The sequence below is a fragment of the Palaemon carinicauda genome, chromosome 4, assembly GCF_036898095.1.
Source record: "Palaemon carinicauda isolate YSFRI2023 chromosome 4, ASM3689809v2, whole genome shotgun sequence".
Taxonomy (NCBI): Eukaryota; Metazoa; Arthropoda; class Malacostraca; order Decapoda; family Palaemonidae; genus Palaemon; species Palaemon carinicauda.
The window spans coordinates 187,724,697-187,730,192 of record NC_090728.1 but is presented as its reverse complement, the minus strand read 5'-3'; the positions used below and the strand labels follow the sequence as shown (position 1 = coordinate 187,730,192).

Sequence of the window (5,496 nt, the reverse complement as noted above, 5' to 3'; positions counted from 1 at the left end):
AAATTTCCGATCGTATCCACATTTCTTGTAGATAAGTACTAACGAGACTAGCATGATATCAGTCACGAGGTATCCATAAGCTACACATACAGTGTTCATGCTATGATCATGTGTTTTTTATCCCATTTTCATGCCATTTTAAGGAAATGGCAAAAGCAGTTGTCACTAGATAGATTCCTTGTCAAAATAGATTGTAAGAGTTTAGGCTACAGTTATAAAAAAGATTCAGTTAGTGACAGTGAAAGTCAGAACTCTAGATATTTTAGCAAATATTCTAACAGAGGGAGATTCCCCTTCAAAGCAGTAACCCGTCATCCTCCTCTCGCGTCTCGCCACGACCCTCCTCACAGGTAAAGTGCAAGTGTAACTTGTCAATGTATTTCTATTCTTTATTGTGAATTCATTTACGATGTTATTGGTTATAAATTTTTCCTTAAAATTATGCACGTTTAAAATAAGTTATATCTGTATTTATGGGGTAAATATGATACTTTAATTTCTAGCCAAATACATAAACCATATATTTTTCCTACTCGCTATCTTCTGTTTTATGCATTTTGGCCTTGATTATTGGGGCAAACCACAAATTCATGAGTTTTTGGACCCCCGTATATAAAGACAATTATGGGGGGACACCAGTGGGAAACTGTTTTTCTGGTTGGGGAAATGTTTAAAAAAAAAAAAAAAAAAAAAAAAAAAAAAAGTTATTTGCAGCAATAATGTAATAGTCAGAAATGCACAATAATAAACACAAGATACCCGGTTGGAAAAATATATGGTTCAGGTAAGTGGCTGCTGAAAATTAGAGTATCATAATTCACAATGATTCACTAAACGTTATTCTTCTAATTTTTACTTTGCTGTGGCTCGCTTCGCAAAATAGAAAAACATCAAGCTCTTATGTAATGGCAAGCAAGCAGTAATACTTGAGCTGCGCTCGTAATCCTTATGGCTCATTATTTTTTACTTTCTCATGAGTAACAATAGTTATACGCTGAACGGAGTGCGTTTTCATCATAATAATCAATTGTCAACATGGATGAAATTACACTCAATTTCAAAATAGATTGATGTACTTCCAATAAGTTCTCTCTTGGAGACGGACATCTTCATGTGATGGTGGTTTAACTCAAACTGAAGAGGAGGGTGGAAAAATATGGCTGTTGTAGACCAACATTCGGGAACTTGTGCAAAAATATTTGGAAGCTTGTAATTAAAGGTTAAAGGTTAAAGGTGTCTGGTTTCAGTTCCAGTTCCATCAGAATAGATGCTCACCAGAACGTCAGCCGGGCAAGCCCAACCCCCCACTGTGATGCCCTACCACAGCAGTTGCCTCCCCAGTAAACAGCTTAAACTCACGGCCCTGGGCGGGGATCGATCTCTTGCCACGCGAATGCGAGGCAAACACGTTACCAGGTAATGATTACATCATATAAAAAACAGAAAAGATTGCCAAAGCGAGTGAAACTGCAACTTCTTGTTCTGAATAAGGAATGGGTATTAGGCCTAGCCTAATTACATTCACGGTGTAGTGATGTTTTTTTAGTCTCGAGATATATAGAAAGACGGCAAGTAGCAAGAGAGCAAAGTACAAGATATTAGGTTATTAAGTGAGTTTCCGCCAGGTATTTTACACATTTTCTATTTCCACATACCCAAAATCCAGAATTCGCAATAGTCCCCCATTCTTATTGTTCTTCGAGAGGATTCTGTATCGCGGAAACTATTTGTGATAAAAATGGAAGTCAGATATGGTCAGAAACCAAACCGGTTCTAAAACTGTATATAAACCAATAGAACTACTACTGACCCTGCTATGAAGGCAACCTAAAAGATTATTACCCAGGAAAAGTCATAATAGTTAGAACACAAAATTCGCTTTAAATACCGAAGCACCCTACTGTATCTGAGCACAATTAGGCCTTGTTTAGCAACAAAGTTTACTTCAATCACAAAAGCTACCACGATGTAAAACATTCAAGGCTTAATAGAATAACTTGCTAAAGCGAGAAAGTAGAAAATATAAACGTAAAATTACCAACTGCGAGACAAGATGTTGATGCAAGGAACCTTAAACGATGAATCGGGACCTAATTGTGAAATCGTGAATGTCAACACAGCTGATGGTTAATGTTTCTCAGTTTCTCTGCTTACGAATACGATCTTACAATTTATGGATGCTTTTTATGCAGTTTTAAAACCATGTAAAAAAAACTATGGATAATATTTTTCACATTATAGTTGGGGGCAACATTATCTTCATTTTCTTAAGGCGCAAAAGAGGCCATCATCTCCCCAATCCACAAAGGGGGAGATAGAAGCCAGGCCAAAAACTACAGGCCAGTGGCCCTCACCTCCCACCTTATCAAAGTATTTGAGAAAATATTAAGAAACAAGATCATTATCCACCTTGAAGAAAACAGCTTGATGAGTAACTCTCAGCATGGCTTTCGTAAAGGAAGGTCTTGTCTCTCCAACCTCTTGGCCCACTATGAGTGGCTGCTCCAGGGCCTTGCTGAAGGCAAAAATGTAGACGTGGTCTACTTAGACTTTGCTAAGGCCTTCGACCGAGTGGACCACGGCATCCTTCTCCACAAGGTGAGGGCCATGGGGATAGCAGGGAAGCTGGGTGTGTGGCTGCACAGCTTCCTTACCAACAGGACTCAGGCAGTAGCTGTTGACGGCCACAAGTCACAGCCTGAGAAAGTCAGCAGTGGAGTCCCCCAAGGCTCTGTTCTTGGCCCCCTACTCTTCCTGGTCCTGATGGCCGACATTGAAAAGACAGTCACGGGCTCCTTCCTGTCCTCCTTTGCTGACGACACTACCCTAAGCCACAGGATCAGTACGTCTGATGGTGTTGTCCAGCTGCAGGCAAACATCCAGAGGGTCTTCCACTGGGCTGACACAAACAACATGCAATTCAATGACGATAAATTTGAAATAATGAGACTGGGGCCCAATACTGAACTCATCCACTCCACCGAGTTACTTACAAAAACACAGCACCCAATCCCACCAAGCAATGCAGTCAAGTGCCTTGGCGTCCTCATGGACAATGATGCCACCTTCCAGCAGCACATCAAGGACACCGCCACTAGGGCCAGGCGCATGGTTGGCTGGGTTCTGCTTACCTTCCATTCAAGGGAGCTAGAGGTCATGCTGACACTGTGGAAGACCCTCATACAGCCAATCCTTGACTACTGCAGCCAGCTGTGGTCTCCCCATAAACAGGGGGACATACAGGAGCTAGAGTCAGTCCAGAGGAGTTTCACAAGATCAATTAAAGGAATGAGGGAGCTCAACTATTGGCAGCGCCTGCAAAAGCTGGGACTCTACTCTCAACAGAGAAGAAGAGAGAGATATAGAATAATATATACCTGGAAAATCTTGGAGAGGCAGGTGCCTAACCCTACCCCTGACTTACTGAGGGCACGTGAAAGTGAGCGTTCTGGGCGCTCATGTGTAAGACAAAGCCTCTCCTCCAGGACACCAGGGAGGATAAAAACCCTCCTTGCCTCCAGCCTCACCCACAACGGCCCCAGACTGTTTAATACACTGCCGAGAAATGTCAGAGACACCACAGGCTGCTCGGTCGTCAAATTCAAGAAAGCACTTGACACCTTCCTGCAGACGCTGCCAGATGAGCCTCCTGTGCCAGGCTACACAGCGTGCTGCAGGGCAGCCTCAAACTCTGTGCCAGACCAGATCACCCTCATGAAGAAGGACTCATGGACTGGTGTCAGCGGTGGACCACCACAGCTGTGAGGAAGACCCTCTAAATTCGACCAAGTATACCAAGTAAGTATAAGCAAAAGAAAAAAAACAGCTGGTGTAGTTTTGTAAATCTTCTCTCTCTCTCTCTCTCTCTCTCTCTCTCTCTCTCTCTCTCTCTCTCTCTCTCTCTCTCTCTCTCTCTCTCTCTGTGAATATTCAATAAACTAAGAGTTTGTTACTTTCTGAAAACCAAAATAATATATGGGATGGAAATTAATTGATTATTTATACATTATAATACCGTATTTTGTGGGATACCAGACAGGTATAGTTTAACACAGCTAAAATTCGTCTCATTTTACAACCCGGCAAAGAAAAAAAATGAACTTGAATGAATAGTTAAGGTCCGGGCATCAAAGAATGCCAGAACTTCCGGTAGCCGTTACAAATCTTAACCTTATCTTTACTACTACTGCAACGAGAAATCGGTGATGTGGCCGTCTTACTAATCGTGATGAAATCGAACTGAAATAACTATGACTACAACTTAAAAAGTTAAATTTACTATATTTTGTTATTCATCATCGTAAATACAGGATACATTAATCTTAATATTACTTATGTTTGGCGTATTAACATTATAATAACTTTAACAAATGCCTTATTTGACCCGCAGCAGAGATTTGGTGCAAGAATACTTAAGAAAAAAGTTTACAAAGGCTTCCAAAAAGGCTAATGCATTAAAAAATCAATTGCGTAATATCTCATACAGTAAAGTTTCAATCAGTCATAAACTAAAATAATAAGCCTTATTACATTTCTCCATTCATTTATATGTCATTAACGTTATTGATTCATTACTTATTAATAATGGAAATAACGCATTATGCACAACTTCTTTCAGTAATAATGTAGACACCGCATCTGACCGGAAGAGCCAGTCAGTCTTAAACAACTGTCAGTTAAATACAATGCAAATTAGACAAACAAACAATGCAAAATGGGCCAGATTTGAGACCCAGGCTTACCCGACGAGCTGCAGAAATTCGATACTACACAATTTACTACTCTTTTCACGGGAGAATTATTGCGTATTCTTGAACAACGAAGACAGCCGTAACAGATAGCTGAGGTAGATATCTTTGGTTAACTCAACTTAGCGTAATGTGCAACTGAAACATTGACTGACCCTGAAAATGACTTGTCGAGTCACATAGGTACGGCCGATAAAGCATTGTGTTGCCATTGCCTTACAGCAAGATTACTTATTGTAAAATATTAATCATCTTTGATGGAGTAATGAACAGTTATGAAGTTCAGAACTTTGTGTGGAAAACATATGAACAAAGTTAATAGTGTGATTAAAAAGCTTAACTTTAGAATCACAACATTTTGAATGATTTCATGCTATTGACTAAGATGATGCAATCCGGGGGCGTAACTAGTATTGGTCGATTTGGGGGAGGGCACAAAGTTATTTTGGGGCCCATCTGGGGGGTTCGCCATAGCTCTCAACTTTATTCTTTTATAGAGAATGCAGATCAACTGCTTGTGGTTAGTAATGATGATCACAGGACATTAAAACCCTTTTGTTATGAGGCCTAAAGTAACCTTTAACTTTATTCCAGGCATTTTACACACCCACACACATCTATCTATCTATCTATCTATATATATATATATATATATATATATATATATATATATATATATATATATATATATATATATATATATATATATATATCCTACGCCTTTGGACGCAAAGGGCCTCGGTTAGAT

At 39.9% G+C, this 5,496-nt stretch overlaps 1 protein-coding gene across 2 annotated transcripts in view; it reads right to left on the bottom strand.

Moving 5' to 3' along the window:
- Positions 1-4,927, bottom strand: part of LOC137640281 (uncharacterized) — a 19,017-nt gene extending 14,090 nt beyond the window's left edge. Inside the window, exon 1 of one of the 2 annotated variants that reach the window (XM_068372881.1) lies at positions 4,743-4,927. The gene's annotated coding sequence lies outside the window, so the exon portion shown is untranslated. Of the gene's footprint in view, positions 1-2,038; positions 2,140-4,742 lie in introns of those variants that run through there. The other variant, XM_068372883.1, reaches the window with a different exon arrangement.
- Positions 4,928-5,496: the final 569 nt, after the last annotated feature.